The sequence below is a fragment of the Rousettus aegyptiacus genome, unplaced genomic scaffold, assembly GCF_014176215.1.
Source record: "Rousettus aegyptiacus isolate mRouAeg1 unplaced genomic scaffold, mRouAeg1.p scaffold_m13_p_11, whole genome shotgun sequence".
Taxonomy (NCBI): Eukaryota; Metazoa; Chordata; class Mammalia; order Chiroptera; family Pteropodidae; genus Rousettus; species Rousettus aegyptiacus.
Genome location: NW_023416286.1, coordinates 6,388,896 through 6,410,019, shown reverse-complemented (window position 1 = coordinate 6,410,019; position 21,124 = coordinate 6,388,896). Strand labels below are relative to the sequence as shown.

Below are 21,124 nucleotides of genomic sequence, written 5' to 3'. Positions count from 1 at the left end.
CTGGAAGGGGAACTAAGTACTAATTTATCTGTCCACCTGCCTACCTACTTACCTATTATCTCCCTAGAGCCCAGAACAGTGCCTGGCACACAGCAAACAATAAACATTCGCAGAAGGAGGAAATGAACACAAGAATGATCAACCATAAGAAGATAATCTGCAACTATGTGGACGGCCTTTGAGATAATCATGCTTAGCTAAATAAGCCGGACAGAAAAAGTTGAAAACCACACGATATCACGTACCTGTGGGATATACACCTAAAAGCAACAAAGGAACAGGACAAACAAACAGAGACTCATGGACATGGACAATAGACCAGTGGTGACAAGAGGGTGGGGGAGGGAAGGGAGATGGATGGGGTATAAGGGGTCCAAGACGTAGTGACAGAAAGAGACCTGGCTGTGGCCGGTGGACACTCCACACAACACACGTGCATGCCTTGCTGCCGAGCTGCACACCTGAAGCTTCCTGGATTTCATTAACCGACGTCGCCATAACAAAAAAGAAAAAAAAAATGGATTCTTAAATGAAAGATCACAGTGGTACAAGAAGAAGGCTCAGACAACAAAACTTGCTCAGACAACAAGCCTGTTCTCTTCTCGTTCCATTTGGCTCTAAGAAAAGCAAACCAGGCGGAAAAGGCAATTTTAAAGAGTTCAGACGCGCACGGAAGGAAGCGGTGTGGTCCAAGTCCCAGCTCAGGGAAAGGCCTGGGGCTTCCTGACGCCCAGGACACCCACCTCACAGAGAACAAAACGTCCTCAAATAGGATTTCAAAAAGGAAAGATCTGGCTAAGTCACAGACACCGACAGCTTGCATCAACACGTGCGGGTTTCTTTAAACCTTACTTTATGGTATACCTCACGCCGACAGGACTCGTGCGACATGTCACACGAGTCCTGTGCTTCCACGCTTCACGAAGCCCGGATAGTTTTAATTTCATAAAAAGAGTTCATGTGGAAGGATAGCATTTTGTCTCATTTATCCAATAATGAAAACGAGCCTGGCACACGGTCAGGCGTTGGGGAGCAGGGGGCAGAGAACGGTAAGCAGACGGGGCCCTGGGCCTGTGAGTCTCATGTAAGCCCAATTTTAAAAAGCTACCTCTGTAATGGGTGCCAAGAAGGAGAGGCAATGTAGGGCAGTCCGAGAGCCATGACCCGGGACGGCTTGACACAAAGAAGTAATGTAGAAGTGAGACTTGCAAACTGAACAGGCGTTAATCGAACAGGGCGGGATGGGTGCGGGGAGAAGGAAGCCATCCTCCCGGGAGAAATGGCCTCTGCAAAGAGCCAAAGAGAAGGGGGCTGACGGGACGGGGTGAAAGAGAGCTGTGGCCGGGGGAGCAGGGGAGCAGGGAGCCTGGCTGGAGAGGCAGCGGGAGCTGGGGCCTGCGGAAGCCTGGAGGCCCAGGCAAGGGCAGCGGCCTCTGCCCTCAGACTTTGCTTAAAACTCCCCAGTGGCCTCCCATAGAGGGTTTTAAGCAAAAGAGGCCACGTGGTCAGATTTGTGTTTTAAACAGATTCCTTTGGCTGTGGCGTAGACACTGAATAGAACATACCGGCTGGGAGGCTTTACTTAGCTGTTGGCATATATGACTTAGAGACACATGTCATCAGTAACCGAAGAACATACCGGCTGGGAGGCTTCACTTAGCTGTTGGCATATATGACTTAGAGACACATGTCATCAGTAACCGAAGGGATGGGGGCAAGGGCACCATATCTCTCACGAATTCAGTGGGAGGGGAGAGACAGAGGGAGCGGGCACACAGGGACAGGTAACCGTTTCTACGGCTGTGAATGGTAAGACAGAGAAGGCCAGGGCAGCAGCTGCAGTGGGCAGAGAGGGAGGGAGACGTTTTTGTGTAAGGTTGGGAAATGCTTCGGCAGGCTTGAGAAGTGCTGGTGCAGTGATCCACAGAGGGGACAGAAACTGGATACGTAAGTAAGAGGAGAGACAGCAAGCGCATGAGGTTCCGAGAAGCTGAGCAGATATGGGGAGGGGAGGCTCCGGGGTGGGGGACTTCCCACCCACGTGAGGTCTCAGGGACGTCGGAGAGGAAGTTGTTGGGAGGGAGGTGGATTCAGAGCTCAGGAGGTTAGAGAAGTTGAGGTGGGTCCACGGAGAGTGACCCACTTGGGGGTGAACCATCACCGGCCCCTGGCATAGCCTGTGATCCCCGCCTGGCCCGGGGTCAGGAAGCACTGAGCTGCCTCCCCGCAGCACCAACGATGGGCACGGGGCAGGGGAGGCGGGGATGGCAAGTGGCTGCGGAGGGAAGTCAAGTCCACATGGGTCAGGGAGGCGGTAGGAGGGCCAAGGCGTGGTGCCCCTGTGGAAGTAAGCAGCCCCGTGCCCCATGCTGGAGGTCAGGCACCTCTGAAGGGTCCACCTGCTCTGCTCAGGCCACCAATTGCCCTTCCATTCGGAAGTCGCTTGTTTACTTAGAGGCCAGTATCTCAGAGATGGAAACCCATAAGGGGAAGGCAAGCATTACAGAGACAAAATTAATGAGGCTTAATTCTTTCCTTTTCAGGTTTACAATAAAACAAAAGGCATAAAGAGAAAGGGCATCTGAGAACAAGGAAAACTAAATAGTTCGTCAGAAATTATGTACTGAAAGAGAAACCCGTGCTGCCAAGGCGACGTAAAACGTGAACACTGGGGAAATAAGTGCCATTGCTGGCGAAGGTCGCGTGGAACCTCTGTATTTTTTGCGACTTCCTATGAGTGTATACTTACTTTAAAATAAAAAGATAAGAACTGAAAAACCTCCCCAAACTATTACACATACTGTAGTGAATACAGAGTGTTTACCAAAACTATATGAAAATAGAAGAAGGTAAGCACAATCCTAGTAGAACAGTTTGAAGGAAAGAATCATTAATCCATCAAATTGCAAATTAAATAATACACTTATACTATATGTGGTCTAAATAGAAAAACATATTCTTTTTCCTTTTTAATCTAGTTTGGCTTTTAATCAACTGGAATAAATAAATGCACTTGAAATGTAGTTAGATATTTATTGCCTTAGAAAGTACTTCCTTTTTTTAAATTAAAAGAGCAATAAAAAAAAGTAAAATCAAAACTTAAATAGCATACAAAGTGATTTTCTTTTTAAGTTATACATAATTTTTAAAAAAATAAACAATATTTAGAGGTTAAATTTTAAACTTTGAATTAGAAAAATGTTTCCTCATCAAGATTTTCTTCTGTCAATTGCCAAACAGAGTCATGATAACCAGTATTGAAATAATTCGGTTTCATATCCTTGTCACCTGAAGCCAAGACCCTCACGTCTGATATACTAAAGAGACTGGATACATTCAAGGCGCCAGGTAATGAGTAACTCCATATAAATGAAAATGCATTTAAAATGCCTGAACACTCAAACAATATTACAATTATTTTCCATTCTGTAAAAACGTTTTTACCAAAGTCCAATATATTAGAAATAATAACAACTCTGTCACCATATAATCAACTACATGTTTTACCAGTTTCTGCTTTGATCTCCATTAACTTCCAAGGTAGAAAACAACTCCCTTCTACTCATCACTTATCCCCTATCTCAACAATAACATGGAATTCTCACAGTTCTCGTTAGGATCTGGACACTGCCATGTTTGTTAAATATTAAAAAGAATCCCACTGGCACGCTTACAACGTGATGAATCAAGAAGGAAATGTCAGACTCACTGATGATGGTAGAGAATGACTGCCCCGGAAATGGAGCCACTGGAAAGCTCTCGTGCCCTCCGGCTGTTTCCAGCAGCCTTTCAACTTGCGCCCTCTGAAACGGTGGCTTCACAACATCCCATAAATCCAGAAAAACTATTCATTCCAGGAACCCTTCTTGGACCCATTAGCAGAGAACTGAGAGCGTGATCTGCCTTAAACCAACACCTGCCTGAATCTAAAACTCCTATGACCATGTTCACTGGAGTGTGAAGGAAAAGAGCGTGAGTTTTGGAGCCAGACAAAACTAAGTTTGAACCCTACACCACTCGCCAGCAGAGTGGCATAATGCGGCAATTTACTGAACTCCTCTTAGCCACATTTTCCTCATTTGCAAAATGTCGATATTATCTTTTTACAGAAGTAGATGAGAACTGGACAAGATATTAAAAAAAAAACCATATGTCAGGTTTAACACAGCATAGAGGGTGAATAAATGGAAGCTGGTATTATTTACTATTACTATTGTCCCATAAATCACTGACTTGGACAAATGTTATTTACATTTTTTATTTTATCTACATAGTCTATAAATATGGTCTGCTTAGATATATACATGCTTAGAAAACAGGCATTATAATTAAACAGTTCTCTCTCTGTAGCACTTAACAATAAGTTCTTAATAAAAAAATGTACTTTCATAGTTTCTTGTTTGTATTTCTTTTTATTTATAAAATAGCCAAAAATGCTTAATGAAACACATGGAGGCTCTTGAAATTACCCAGCCTTTTCTAAGGATACTTTTTCTAACTGGTGATTACTTTAAGATTTTTAAAAGAACAATGAAATCAACTAAAGTGTTAGTAGCCTATCTTCCATATTTCATATCTGCCACAAAATTTGGTCATTTACTCATGTTTTGAAAATATTTTCCTCACTTTGAGTAGAACTGGTTATCAAACAATGAGTCAGTTCCTCATCTGTAGAGTCCAATTCATATTTAGAAAAAATAATGGTATTAATCAGAAAATGTTCACCTTCTGGTGATATTTTAATCAAATGTATTATATGCTATGACTCTTGGTAGTTCTGATTTTCATAGTTTCTGATAAAAAGTCTGCTGTAATTATTTTCTCTATTCCTGTATCTTATTTTTCTCTGGCTGACTTCAAGGTTTTCTCTCTTTGAATTTCAGCGGTTGGACTACAGGTTTGTTCTTTTTATTATTTATCCTGCTTGGGGTTCTCTAAGCTTGGATCTCTCTGGCTTGATTTTCCTGATCTTTGGAAAATTATCAGAAGACCTATTTGGACCAATCAATTATTGGACCAACCAATTATTCATTCATTTATTCAATTAATTCTTAGTATAAGAACCACGGGAAGATGGAAGAAAAAAACACCATCTCCTGCCCTCAAAAGAATTACAACTCTGATACCCGCTTCCCATATGTTGTGGTCATGTAACTTCAAGTTTGTAGGTTTGTTTTTAATTTATTTATGTACCCCTCAAAATTCGATACCGCAATTAAGGCACACTGCTACCTGGGGAGAAAAATAACCCTTTGTACTCTCTCTCCTCCTTTGTAGAACTCCATTTGTACATATGCTACACTGCTTGCTACTGACCCTCAGTTCCTGGATGCTCTATTTTGTCCCCTTGCCCTCCCCACATACACACTCTTTTTCCCCTTCCATATTTCAGTTTGGATACTTTCAATTAACCTATCTTTAAGTTCACTGAACTGTGAAGTTGAGTTTCCTCTGCTGTGTCTAGTGTACTGGTGAGGCCCTCAAAGGACTTCTTCATGTATTATACCATAGCTTTATTTCTTGCATTTCCATTTGAATGTTTCTCAGAGTTTCCATCTCTCCTCCACATCTGTTCATATACGTTGTCTACCTTTTCCATGATATCTTTTAACAGTTATTTAAACCCCTGATGGTTACATTAGCATTATTTTCCTTCCTAGTTACTTCGAAGTCCCCGAGTCGGAGTCTGTTGTTCCTTTATCTGTGCGCTGGGAGGCACGGCTTCGTTCTGCTCCTGCGGCAGCAGCCGGTCACCTCCCGGAGGCCTGCAACACTGCGGGGGCTCCGTGTGGTCTCCCAACCCGTTTATTTTTAATGAGTACCCGGTAAAAGCCAATGGCACAGAGCCTACAAGCAACTGCAAATTCCCCCTATATCAGGGCCCTCAGCTATTCCGGAATGACAGGCTGGCCTACCTGGCCTCCAACATTTTGTTAAAATGTTCTCATTTCCCCTGACCCCTTTGTATGGCAGTCGGCCCTTTTACCCATGCTTTGTCACAAGTGAACCTCCTTAGAAGACTTGATGGCCCTGTGACCTCAACTCTCTCAAGAGCTCAAGAAAAGGTAGAATTTTATCTGTCTTTTTCCTGTAGTTAGTTTGAGAGTAGCATTCTTTCCAACTGACATCTATGAGTATCAGTTAGTGGGTTTTAGCCAAAAGACAGTTCACCCAACAAATATTTATTGACTGCCAATTAAGTCACAGACAGAGTTGATATATCAGTGAACAAAATAGATAACAATCCCAGTACTCAAAGAACTTATATTCTAGATGTTTTTACTTCTAAAAGATTATCTTGGGATGGGGGAGACATTTTTCATTATATCAGTTCCTGCAGGCTTAAGGAAGAAAAGGACGTAAATTTAAAGCGCCATCCCTTTTAGGCTAATTAGGAGAATCAAACTGTGCCAATTATAGTGCAGTTCATGCATGCAATCGTTATTCACTAGTTTATTTATGAATTTTCTGTACCTTATGTTTAAATAATAGCAGGCAGTTAACAAATAGTGAAGGAGAGTTTGATAGGCATATAATTCATATTCCAAAGAAAATGAAATGGTAATACGAATGCATTATCTCAATATATGCCAAAAACACCAACCAATGATCTATCCATTTATGCAACAAATTCTTAGTATAAGGATTCACGGGAAGAAGACAGACCAAAAGGCCATCTCTTGCCCTCAAAAGAACCACAGTTCTGGTACCTGTTTCCCACAGTGAAGCCTGTGAGGCATGCTGTAGTCATGCAATTTCAGGTTTGTACATTTATTTTTATTTATGTATCCCTCAAAATTCAATACTTCAATTAAGGCATACTGCCACCTGACGGGAAGAGTAACCCTTGGCAAATTTTGTTTTATTAATACTCCAACAAGTTTCTCCCAAAAAAGGATTAGTGGTGGTAATAAAAATTTCAGTCAATATTAATATTAAATACTTGTATTTAATATGTAATTAGTCCAGAATTATTAGATGAGGACGTTAGGGATAGGAAAACAGAATGAGGTCGGAATTGAGGTTAGGCACATAAACACATGTGGCTTTTGGTTTCATTCGACTGGCACAGCTGGGCTATAAATTTAGCTCTAGCCCGAGAGGGAAACTCAGTGATGTGCCTCATTCAATGGCCATGAGTACTTCGGATCCTTTACGCCCCTGCCTGCAGTTCTTTTGTGAAAACGCCTGCAGTTTGTCCCTACGGGAGCCTGCCAGGCCCTGCCACCTGAAGTGGCCCTGGTTTGGTGCTGGCTGACTCCTGTGCACGGAGCGGAGGCCCCGCCTGCAGGAGGAGACAGAGCAGTAGAAGCAGGTCGGGTCTGCCAGGGAGACCCGCGTGACTCGCCTCTGCCCACTGTGTGTATGGCGCCCGACTAAGCAACAACAGATCCTTCGTGATCTTGCTACCGGGAAGAAGAAAAGGAACGTATGTCGAAATTAATAATCCAAGGGAAATGTCCGAAATGCCACAAAAGAGATATGGATGAAGCAACGGAGGAATTCAGAAGACAGCAGTATCTACAGTGTCTGAAAAGCCATTACCTTAATCATAAATGGCGCCCCCTGTAATACTGTCTTGGAGGCATTTCTATCTCAAAGACCCACCCTGGCTATAAAAATGTAGAAAGACATTTTATCACCCGCTACTCCCCACAATAAATAGAAAAATGGTAGATACCGTTTCTACAACGGGAACATAATTAACTACGGTGACCTAATTCGACTTATTTTAATAACCCAATATGATTTTTCCACAATTATCTTTGCTTTTTATTTAGAAACAAATATGCTTGCGTTATTTCTGAAGAAGTAAGATCCAGCTCTGTATGACAATGACTGTGCAGCCTAACGGTGAATGCCGAGTTCCCTGTGGACCGCGAAGACCTGCCTCAGCCCCGGAGGCGAGCCCGGGCTGCTCCCCCTGCCCAAGGTTCTGCCACGAGATGAGCAGCACTTCCTAGTTCTAGTATGTAGTTATCTTCGCATCCTACATCCACTGATGCATCTGATGACTTCAATGTAAACATCTGCAGCTCCAACCAGACTCCGAGGTCATTCCACCGTCACAGTGTGAAAGGTCCCTAGGGATGGGGTGCCCCCATCCTTCTCTGTGAGCCCAAAGCGCAGAGCTACGTTCAAGCTAGTCCCAGCTGTCACTCATTTTTTTCATTTTTTTTCTAAATGCCAGAACATAATTATGACCAAAGAGGGAAAACAAAAGACCACAAAATTGGCCCTTTCTTCTGTCAAGAAGGTACACTCTGGTGACCTGCTTAGAAAAAGTACAAATTATAAGAACAATAATTACCCAACTACCTGAAGCCCAAAGCATGTAGAGACCAGCAGCATCAGCATCACGTGGGAGCCTCTTGGAAATACAAAATCTCGAGCTGCCCCACACTCAGGGAATCAGAATCTACGTGTTAACCAGATCCCCATGTGATTTTACACACATTAAAGTTTGAGATGCCAACTTAAAAAACATAACCATCACAATGGCTTGAGCACAAATGTGAGCAAAACTCACATCATCATCTGAATTTTGTGAGCAGAACTGTCCCCCGCAAGGCAGGGCCTTGTGAGAGACAGGACTGTGTCTGAGGAGAGGCAGTTTGGGCAGTTTGTTTCTATTCCTACTCATCTGCTGTGTGACAGCAGGCACGTCCCGTGGTATCACGTTTTCTCAATTATAAAACGAGGATTAAAAATACTGCCGCAAAAAAAAATTAGTATGAAACTTCAATGCGATAACAGTTACTCGATCACCTGGTGAGAAGTATTTAGTAACTGGAAGAAACTCAAGTGCCTGCATCCAACACACCTGTCTATCGATGCTGTCACAGCAAGGGTGACCACACACGCAGGGGGCCCTGCCGGTCTCAGGTTACGGCTGCTGTCTTGATGTGATTAATAGCACTCCTCTTCCTTCTTCAAAGTGTTCTGGCTTGGACAATAGGTTACATCATGGCCTAATCACAACTACCCTCCTTAATGGCCTCCTATGAGTCAAACGCTGTTGGTTGTCCACAGCCTATGTACCCTGTGCCCACTAAAGGAAGAAAGGTGTCGAATACATTCTCAGGATAAACACAAGTCGTACTATTTGCTGACCATGCAAAGGGACAAAAATATTAAAATAAGAGCGGCTTTTCTATTCTATTACAACACAACATTTTTGGAAGATTTCAGAAATGTCATCGAAAAATGCAAACTTTTAACAAACTTGGCATGACTTAAATTCTCTGAACGTTTCCCCATGAGCTTAACTTGTAAGAATGTAACTTCATAAATTTACCAGACATTTTCTATCACTTCCCAATCTCACCAGTCTATTTTAAATAGAGTTTTGTTAAAATTTTTGGCATCGAATTCTTACAGAGCCAAGTCACTGTGATGAAATATCTTGTTTTATTTATGACCGCTTAGGAAATGTATTGTGGTAGAAGCTGCATAAATATTAAAAGTGAAGACAAATTCTTGTTATGGTAATAAGTCAGTTCTTCCTGAAGCAAAGAACTCCGACCATCCATATCCCTTGGGAACATGTTGGACCTGATGGTATAAACTGGCTGAGACATAGTCGCCCGAAACAAAACGAGGCTTCAGAGGCAGAGAGCCAAGCCTCCAGCTGTCCTGGCCACAGGTCAGCATCCCTGACGGTGCAGCCTGGTCCCAAACCACCCCACATGTGTCTACGGCAGGAAGACACTGGGGTCAGCGTGTCTCAACTCATCTGCTGAGCAGTAACCAGTAGCCCGGATAATCGATATTAACAAAAATGCTCTCTAGGCCCAAAGAGACAAAATCTCAGCTCTAAAACCATAGGAAATAAGATGACTTTTCACTTACTTGACTTTCAGTGTTGTTTTCTAACGAACTAAGACGATGTGAGATGAAAGAACCCTTAGAAATGTTTATGTGTTATCACAAACCCACTGACGGCTCAGAGAAACAGACAGAAGTATTCCGAGTTTGACGGGGTTCAACACCGAACGTTTTAATGTGTAAAAGAGGTCTAACTTCCATTTTTTCTTTAAAAAATCCTAAAACCACATTTACGGTTTGCATACATTATTAAACATGACCAACTAGAATTTTTGAGGTAAGTATGGCAGCATTAATTTTTCGCTTCTAAAAATTTTAGTTTTATGTGAAAGAGCAGAGAAGTCTCAGATTAGTTCAGTGACTAATCTGAGGTCACCTAAGTGTGGTGGGAGGGCCAGTGTCAGACTTGTCTCTACCTCCTAGTTCAATGCTCTTGTCTAGACATAATTGAGAAGCATTAAAGCTGAAAATAAGAAAAGTTTCAAAACAACTTAAACCTGCCAAAACTAATCTAGTTCTAGCTGCACTGTAATTTTTACCTTCAATCCTTATTCGTTATCTCCTGAAAGAGAATGACAGAAGATTTATTACAGGTCTGTATGTCTCCTTGGAAATAGATCTGAAGCAATTTTAGCCTTGGGCTGGCTTTTAACAAACTAAGGCAACAAACTAAGTCTTACAATGACACAGCACAGAACAGTTCTAAAAGGAAAGCACTAGAATTTTCCTGTTCTAAAAATAACCCTACAATGAAAATGGGTCTGTTATTTTGTGAGACATACTGTATAAGCCATTTCTTACCATATTAAAGAATAAGCCATTTCCCGCCATACTGGAGAATTTTTAACTAGCAAAAACTAAAAAAAACAACCACACATACACACACACACACCCCCCCCCAAAAAAAATATCTCCAGTGTTATAATGTTGATTTTAGCAACTACAACGGAACTTCAAGGAAATACTGATGTGAAAGTAATAGATCTACTAATACATCACTAATAGAAACTACTTCTGGCAAATTACCTGTCTAACTCAGTTTCTATAAAGTGTGGATAACTGTGTACCTACTTCATACATTGCTAGATAAAACCAAATAAGAAAAGCATACTACATGATAAATGTGTACTCCTATTATTTATTATTCAATAAATATTCTGGGAGATAGATAACTAGAGCAACAAATAATTTAGTATGGTGGCTAGTGGACAAAATTATACCAAAAAAAAAGTAGATTTGCTCAAAAATATGGCTACATTTGGTGATTAGTAATGTAGCTAGGGTTGCAAAATTATCAAAAAAAAATAGACCTTGAGACAAGGCATTGTGAAGATTAAAAGGATAGATAACACATGTTCACCAGGAAGATATAGCTACTTTATATGCTTATGCATCTAATAAAATGTTTTCAAAATTCATAGAGCAGAAATGAATAGAATGATTAATAGGTAGTGAAAATACAATTGACCCTTGGACAACATGGGGTTAGGGGTACCGACCCCCACACAGTCAAAACTCCATGTATAACTTTGGACTCTCCAAAAACTTAACTACTAATAGCTCACTGTTGACCGGAAGCCTTACCAATGACATAGACAGTCAATTCACACATATTTCATATGTTATACATTTTATATACTAGATTCTTACAATAAAGTAAGCTGGAGGAAAAAAAAAAGATTAAGGAAACCATAAGGAAGAAAAAATACCTCTACTGTGTGCGTTCACTAAAAACGGACCCACGCAGTCCGAACCAGGGCTGTTCAAGGGTCGACTGTACCTGGTATGACGTCACAACGACAGATGTCACCGTACATTTGTCCAAACTCATGTGGTGTGTGACACCCAGAGTGAACGGTAGTGCAAGCCATGAACCGTGAATGATGATGTGTCAGTGTGGCAGTAACACATGCCCGGGGCGGGGCGTAGCCAGCGGGGGAGGGAATGACGTGTGGGCACGGGGCTAGGACGGCAGATCCCCGCACCTTCTCGGTCGTTCTGGAAACCTGAAATGCCTCCAAATAAATATTTAATATTTTTTTAAAAATAGGAATAAGAGGAAAAAAATGATATTTCTATCATCCTGGAGGAAGACTTCTACTTCTCAACTATTGCTAGATCAAAAAAAAAAAAAAAAATTGGTTATCTATCGAAAATCCAAACTACACAGTTAAAAGGTTGACTTCACAGGGTTATATGAAAATTCAGACCCAACCATTAGAAAATGTACAATGTTCTCAAGCAAAATGAAACATTTCCAGAATGATGATATGCTAAGTCATAAAATAAATATCAACAACCTGCAAAGAATCAATACTGGTTAAACTAATTAGATATCAATTTACAAGGAAATAAATAACTTCCCTGCAAAAGTTTATAAATTTTAAACTACACTTCTAACAACTCCTTGGTCAAAGAGAAAATTACAAGGGAAATTAGCGACATCAGAAATATTTTGTATTAAAATCATGGCATGCAGCCAAAGTACTACATCACACGATTTAAAATTATAGCATTAAAATTTGAATGCAAATCTTGGATAAGACCGAAAATTCGTCTACCTTCCCACCTTAAGAAATTGGGGTGGGGAGGAAGGAGAGAATAGTAATAAAAAACAAAAACTAATGAACTAAAACAAACAAAATGGAGAGGATGAAGTTAGCCAAACTTCTGCCAAGATTAATAGAGAAAAAAAATGAGAGAATGATATTAGAAATGAAAAGGACATAACTACACATTTAGTAGGATTTGCACGGTAAAAGAATGCCATAAATAACTTTATGCCAATAAACTTGAAAACTTGGATTAAAAGGATAAATTTCTAGAAAATTACAACTTAGCAAAGCTTAACTAAGGAGAAAAGACAGCCCTAAAACTCTTATGGCTATTAAGGAATCAGTCATTTAAAAAATCTTCCCACAGAGAAAATAATAGACCCCGAATGGTTTTATAGATGAATTCTGACAAAGTTTCAAGGAACAGATTATTACAATTTTATTAAAATAAATGTTTGTAAGGAACAGAAAAAGAAGGAACACTCAACAACTTATTTTATAAAATGGTATGATTAATACCAAAACCAGCAAGAACAAGAAGACAAAGAAAAATCACAAGCCAATCTCATAAATACAGATGCAAAATCCTGTATATACAAAATACTAGCACACAGGAGCTGGCAATGTATTAAAAAATAGGAAGTTAGAAATTAAAGGAGAAGAATAATCCAGTTACCTGAAAAGATGCAGAAAAAAATCTGATGAAATGCAATACCCATTAATGACTTTTAAAAAAATTACTTAGCAAACTAGAAATAGGAAGAAATTTTCTTTTCCTGATAGCTCTACCAAATCTACAACCAACATCTTTATGATAAAACATCAGAAACATTTCCCTTAAAAATCAAGATAAAGGCAAATAATGCCCTCATGGCTTCTACTCAACACTGTACTGGATGTCTTCGTAAGTAGAAGAGGGAAAGAAAAAGAAATAAAAAGAATATATGAATTGCAAAGAAGAAGTGAAACTGTCACTATTTGCAGCAGAAGTGACTATCTGGTTAAAATATGTTTAAAACTCTATAAAGTTATTAGAACTAATAAGACAGTTTAACAAGGTTGATGAAAATTAGATCTATATACCAGAAAAAAAGGATAAATTGCACTTTTAAATATCAGCAACAAATGAGAAAATATAATTTTTTAAAAGTATTCTATTTACAACATTATAAAAAATGTAGAACATATAGAGCTAAGTCTAAGAAAAGTTGAGCGAGACCCTTAAGAGAAAAATTTTTAAACTTTATTAAAAGACTTAAAAACACCTAACAAAATGAGGAGAGATGCCATATTTAGGAACTGAAAGAGTCAATATTCAGAGACATCAATTCTTCCCAGATTGATCTATAAATTTAATGTAACCCCTGAGTTTAAGGAAGAAAAAAAAAAGATAAGTTGCTTCTAAAATGTATAAAAAGAACACAAAAGCTCAAGAACAGAGAAGAAATTTCTGAAGACCAAATAAAGGAAACCTGAAAAGCGACAGTAATAAAGACAGCGGGGGATCAGTGGCAGGAGAGACAACGTAACAACGGAATAAAGAGAATCCCATGAACTGATGACTTGGTATACGACAGATCACCGGAGAAAGATCAGCCGGCGTGGGGCCCACTGGTTATCCACGAGAAAGGATGGAAGCTGGGTTTCCACCTCATACCAAACACAAAGAGACTCCCCGATCTGCTTAAAGACCTAAAGATAAAGGGGAAGCATTAAAACTTTTAGAAGAAAACGGATTGTCTTTATGGTATTCTTTATGATATGAGTATCTTCAGCGAAACGGAGTAAGATGTAAAACCATTAACTACAAAGATTGTTGAATTCAAGTATGAAAATGAAGGACTTAAATCCATCACCTGGAAAACCACAAAGAAAGCAAAAAGACAAGCCTTCAACCGAGGGAATTCACGTGCCTAACAAAAAGTTGTTATTCCAACCTAACAAGAATGCTGAGAAATCAGTAAGAAAAAGGCAAATGATCAAATAGGAAAATCAGCGTAAAACAAACAGGCATTTGGCAGAAGAGGAAACGAAAACCGAACAATAAAAAAAGCAAAAGACGTTGAGCTTTAAAAGCCATCGGGGAACACTGCCGCCAGCGAAGGCCACGGCATTCCATCCACGACCACAAACTGGCGCAGCTAAAGCTTCCGGCCATACCAGAGGCTGGTGAGGACGTGGTGCGCGCGGGACCTTCTCCGCGAGGCTTGCAAGGAAGCACGAGTATTCTGAAACACAACTTGGCATTTTCTCATCAGCTTAAAGAAGTGCGCAGCTTGCAAAACCAGCAATTCCAGTCTCGCACATGAATATCAGGTGAAAAGGACAAAAAATGTCCACAACAGAATGGTGTGAACTGGCAAAAGCCGTGCGCCGATGACAGGGGACCGGTACTCGAATTATGGAATCTTACACTGAATCGAATATAAATACACTGGAGCGACAGGCGCCCCTGATGGATCCTGGGCACGGAACAAACTGCAAAAGCAAAGCTCGGAAGATTATTAACAAGACACCTTTTTTGTGAAGCTCAAAGACAAAATTAAACACCATCCTGCCTAGGAATAAATAATTGTGCGGCAAAAGCTATTTTTAAGGGGAAAATTAACAAGAATTCAGGGCTGTCCTTACCCCTGCGTATGGTAACGTTTTACTTTGTAAGTTAGATGCCGGTTCCACAGCCATTCATTTCCAAATATCATTTTGCAACATCAAATATTAAATGAAAAGCTTATTACTTCCAGCGGCAGCTCCTTTCTAATCATTTATGAGAAGAATCTACTGAACCATGAAATCAGCGTCACGGGAATTTCCCCGCCACTGTTCCTGGTCATGTACTTTTTTTGGAATGACTTAGAACGAACACACTCTCTTCCTTTACGTGGTATCCTTCAAATGTTAAGTGACAGACTGAAGTTTCTCTTCTCTAGCCTTACACCATTTCTGATACCAACTGGTTTCCCACGTGATGCTAACATAGCAGCCGCTCCTCAGACTGCTCTCTGGCTCCTCAGTGTCACTGGGGAACGTGGCATCCCCCGCTAAACACAATACTTCCCATTCACTGGAAAACACTGGGGTCGGCAGCCCTGTTCCATGCGGTTTACAAAGAGGGTACCGTGGGGAAAGGGGAAACAGTGGAAGTGAGCCGGGGAGAGGAAGGGGCGTGGAAACTATTTGTTGAAAATTCTGGACAAAGGGGTTGGAGGTAGGAACGCTGAAGGAGAAACAGGGTGGTGTGGTATTGGGATAGTCTGAGTCGGGGGGGGGGGCGGCTAGCTCCCCCAGGAGGTATTGAGGGGTGGGGGTCAAGGTCAGCCATTTAGAATGCACATGGACGTGCTTATCATTTTTGACCTTAGTGTAGGGGCTAAGACTATCTTATTTCCTTAAATCTTAGAACTCGATAATGGTTTTTTAAAAAAAAAGTACTAGTGATTTTATAATAGATTGAGAGTCAGGGGGTACACTATGTGATTAAATATAAATAGAGAGCTAACAAGAGAGCTCGGTTTCAGAATTAGTGACATATTTTTAAAAATTGCATCACTTACTAAAATTAACTCAGAATGAATCAAAGACCTAAAAATAAGATTTAAAGCTACAAAACTCTTGGACAAAAACATGGAGGAAAGATTCATGACGTTGGATTTGGCGATGATTTCTTGGATACGACACCAAAAGCACAGGCGACAAGAGAAAAAGTAAATCCGACTATATCGAAGTGAAAAACTTCTGTGTATCAAAGGACACTATCGACAGAGTGAAAAGGCAGCCCACGGAATGGGAGAACGTATCTGCGAATCATCTACCCGATAAAGAATTAGTATCAAGGATACATATACAGGAACCCGTACAACTCAACCCCCAAAAAGGAGACAACCCAGTTAAAAGCTGGGCAAAGGATCCGAACTGACATTTCTCTAAAGAAGATACAGCCATGGTCAGAACGTATAGAGGATGCTCAACATCACTGGTCGCTGCAAACGAAAATCGAAACCCCCATGAGAGACCCTCACGCCGGCAGGTGGCTAACCGCGTGTGGGCGGGGACGTGGAGGACATAAAACGAGGTTGCCGCTGTGGGGACCAGCACGGCGGCGCCTCCAAAAACGTAAAATGTTTAAGATCATCACACGATCCAGCAATCCCACTTCCGGGAACAGAGGCAAGAGAACTGAAGGCAGAGGCTCCGACAGATATTCACGGACCCATGTTCACGGCAGCGTCATTCAGAGTAGCCAAAAGGAGGAAACAGCCGAACTATCGATCGACAGATGACCGAATCAGCAAAATGCGGTGTACACATACAATGGAATGGCATTTAGCTTTAAAGACGGAGGGGATTCTGACACGTTATAACACGGATCAACCCTAAAAACATGACGCTAAGTGAATAAGGCAGGCGCAGGGACTAATACTGTATGATTCCGCTCATACGAGGCAGCGTAGTCAAATTCACAGAGACAGAAAGTAGAACGGTGACTGTCGGGGGCTGGGGGGGGAGGGGAGACGAAGAGCCAGCGTTTAATGGGGACACAGCTTCAGTTTTGCAGGATGAAGAGTTCTGTGCATAAATGGTAGTGATGGGGATACAGTAAGAATGTACTTGGTACCACTGAATGGTGCACTTAAGAGTGGCAAATTGTATGCTATATATATTTTACCACAACGAAAAAGAAGTGGCATCTTAGGATGAGGGATCATGCTTCCAGGAGTGTGGGACCACCTGTAGATAACTTTGTGCTTACTGGGAGCAATTGGAAAGGGGTGATTGTAGGGGGAAAAAAAACAAAAAAACAAAATGAAATAAGCATTGCTAAGAGAGTCGTTTAAAATAGAGCCAGGAGGCTCTTAGGGAAGTGACGTCTATGCACACACAGCCCGTGCCTCAGTTCTCAGAACTGCCACTACCTTGTGAACCTACTGCTGGCTCAGCTCAGGGCAGATAAACATCTGGAAGAACCAGTGCTGCCCGGACACACGTGGACTTGACCTCCTCTTTGCAGCTTTCGCCTCCCTCGTTTGCATATTGGAACTAACCAATCCCCGTTGACCTAGCCAGCAAGCCTTCATTTGCATGAAAGAATCACACTTCGTGGTTCTTGCCTTTCCTTGTTCTTTCTGGAGCAGTTTGGGTTGCTACCTGAATATGCATCTCCCAAACTGCAATTGTTTTGCTCAAATAAATGTCTCCTGTTCTTCATTACAGCTGAACCTCTTCTTTGGTTAATGGTTTAGGCTGAAGGCCGGAACCAATGAGCCCCGAGAGGAGGGACAATAGCCTTTAGTTTCTTAGATACAACAGGTCCCCTGAGGCAGCCTAAGACTGAGATTTGTAGGGAAACTCCATTAGACTGGTTATCCATGTTAAGTTTATTAGATCTAAAAACCTGGAGATTTTTTTCACATGAACTGCCACCCCATCCACACTTATGGTATTAATTTTAAGATTAATTTACAATAAATTCTGCTTCGGCTTTGATGCTGTAGCTTGTCAAGACAGTTCTGAATCTCAACGAGCATCTCTGGTATTTCTTATCTCTCACAGCTGGCCGCCTGCAGATCTGATGCGCATACTTCTAATTCCTGTGCACAGGAATTCATCGGCTATGCAATACTGCAGTTCAGATAAAATACTTGCAGGTGTTAATAAGTCACCAATATATTATTCTTATTCTGAGAGCTCTCTGGAATATACCACGGCATAGTTTTTTTTCAAAAAAAAAAAAAATCCTTTCCTGGTATGCAGCAGGATAGGAAATGAAGCATAAAAATGCAACCCTGTTATTTTTCTTATGGGCTTTAATGTAATTTATTTACAAAGACTTGGGTTTTAGGGAATTAACTCCTGTCCTTAAGGCTAGAATTGTCCTTAAAATGGAAACATCAAGCGGCTTGGTATCTTAATTAGTGGCAAGAAGAGGCAAGCCCTCTGTGAGACTCAAAGCGTTTGCATGCCTCTTGCCTCCTGGCACTCTTGCTCTTGTCCAAGGAATCACAGAGTTATTTTAAATTCTGTAGAGACTGTCTCTAAGTCCCGTTAGCCCACTGGAACGTGAATTAGTTCAAAGCAGTACAGCCTTCGTTCTTCCTACCTCATCTGGTTCGAAGAATATTTTTGGAGTTATTGTTTTCTTAAAACGATCTTGTTCAAAAATGGTTCTTCTTACTGAAAGCATTAAGTGATAAAATACAAGCTGTCCTTGTGGAGCACATCATGCCACCCTCCAAGCTCTGGTCCTTCCCTGCTCTTCTGATTGCTCTGTTCAAGAGATATTTCAAAAACGGACCTCAGCGCGAGTGCTGAATTTCCGTGCAAGAGTTAACTCCTCGCTTCGAGCGTCGCGCCGAAAGGCTCGCGGTGCCCTTCCGCCGTCCCCCTCACCTGCACGCGCCCTGCCCAGAGCTGCGTCGGACCGCCCGCAAGTCCCCGCTCCTCAGACGGTTCCTTCCGGCGTCCAGGTGATGCCGCTCCCTCTCGATGCCTCCTGCTTTGCCCTCAGGGCGACTGCTAACCTCCCGGTGCCCAGACTTCACCTCCACACCAGTTATTCCCACACATCCGCAGTGCCCACTCGCCTCTGCATTTCCCAACCTCCTGCACGACACCAGCGATCATCCACGTACCCGAGAAGAGAGCCGTGCCTCCCTTCCTCAGTTCCAGAATTCTCTGCTCATGGAACCTCCGACCTGGATTCCCCCCTCACCCCCATCCTTCTAAGGTAAGGAGGAGGCCAGAGAACTAAACGTTACATCAAGCTCTATTCAGAGCCTGCAATGTGCTGATGAGCCCTAGACCAGACCACGAGGAAACCTACAGAACAAAGGAAGATTTCTGCTGGGGTTGCTAACGGACCAGCGACCTACACTGAGAAGGGAAAACAGAGTCTCTAAGTTGCTCCTACACAAAATAAACACAACCATTCATTCCCTATGGCTGAAACCATGGGGAACCGAATCAAGCAAATCAAAGGCTGGGAACTGACAGGGGGCCTTTCGTGCTCGTGGCTTACCCTTCACACTGTATGGCCTCCATACCGCCCACACAAACAATGGGTAAACAAAGCCTTTACACTGGAATTCACAGGAACTAAGAATGGCGGACAAACCGAATTCCCCGCATTGCCTTCTTCCCTGTCCCTGTGTGGTGTCTGTCCCTCTGAGACTCCCGCAGGCCTCCGGTTCTCCACCTGTGGGAGGAGACCGCGCTCGGTCCCCAGTGTCCACAGAGCGTTAGTGACCCCTCCCCTAATAAACTTTATTCCCGACTCCACTGGCGTGCACTTGAACTCTTCCCCGCGCTCAGTCAAGGGCCATCTTTCTGGGTGCAGGGTCTGAGCTTCCCACACTTGGGGGAACTCTGCCCTGTCCTGCACCCCTCCCCGTTAAATTCCCAACAGCTCTTGAACTCGGCTTCTTCCAGCCAACGTGGCCCGTGCCCTGGTTCTGGCCCTCGTCACTGCCCGACTGCATGCTCACGAGCCTTCACTCAAACCCCGCGGAGGGCTGAGCGAGGCCACAAGTTCAAAGGTGGAACCCAGGGAAGCCCTCAGCCAAAGGCGCATGAGAAAACGGGCGGGCACAGAGCTGAGGGACAGCCAGTGGCCAGAGGAGTATTCACAACTCCCAAGAGGAAGCGTGACACCAAAGCCCGGGGTACACAATGCAGAGAAGAATCGCTCCGGTCACAAAAGGAGACCGGATTAAAGGACCTGGGGTTAGGGGCGTGCAGGGATGGCAGCGCATTCCAGAAACAGAACATTCTGGCGTCTCTTCTCTCTCTCTCTCCCCTTTTTTCTGTTTCCTCCTGCTGCTCTTTCAGACCCCGCATCCCTAACGCTGTCGGGGTTTCTCCCTGCCCCTGCACGGGCTCCTCCCGGCCGCGACACCCCGTCCTGGCCTCTGCCCCAGCTCCCCCAAGATTTAAGGCCACAGTGAGCACTGGAATGCTGTCTCACTTATTTTTGGCTCTTTCTCAAATGCTGAGAACAGTGCCTGGTACATAATGAAACTCGACAAATATTTCCTGACTGCAGGACCTATATGTGTCCTTGGTGTTTCCTCAATAAATACGTTTTATGAGCCGGATGAGGGCCACTAAGAGCTGACTGGCGCACTGCCCCCTCGACGTATTTTTTTGAGATCTGGTTCCCCCAGCACTTCTGACATGAAGCCTCGTCCAACGTCCTCGGCGGGTGGCTGGGCTGTCCCTCACAGTCACTGCGCATGTCACTCTGCTCCAACCAACGAGCCTCGAGCCTTGTGCTCGACTAGCCCCGAGGACGGGCAGGGAGCGATTACAAGAGGAGGAATTTAATTAGGTCTTGATAATCACTCCCAAAATGCGGAGCCACGGATCGATTATGCTGTTGTATGATGGGTTATACACGTCTGTGTTATGGCTGCGTCTACGCCATTTCCAGAGCAATTCGTTGCAGGTTGATAGACAGTAGCTAACTGGATCACAACTATTTCAATTCTGTCATCCAATAACTGAAATAGATTATAAGGAAGACTAACTCAGTTTGGTTATAGAAAAACTCATCCATTATTCTACAGTTGACAATAATGGTTAGATAAAACCAGTTCCAAAAGAAAAAACAAAAACCAAACACCAAATCACTTTATGCAGCTGGGGACACAGTGAGAAAAGAGTCACAGATAAAGGTGGTTTGCGTCCTCCTTTTTCTGATTCTACTTGTTCCTTCATTTAATTTATTTTTAGTGCTTTTTATGAGC

General features: G+C 42.6%; 1 protein-coding gene across 4 annotated transcripts in view; it reads right to left on the bottom strand.

Annotated features, from left to right (window-relative positions):
• LOC107520897 (mitochondrial intermediate peptidase) overlaps window positions 1-21,124 on the bottom strand; it is a 152,915-nt gene that overhangs the window by 68,560 nt on the left and 63,231 nt on the right. The window lies entirely within an intron of this gene.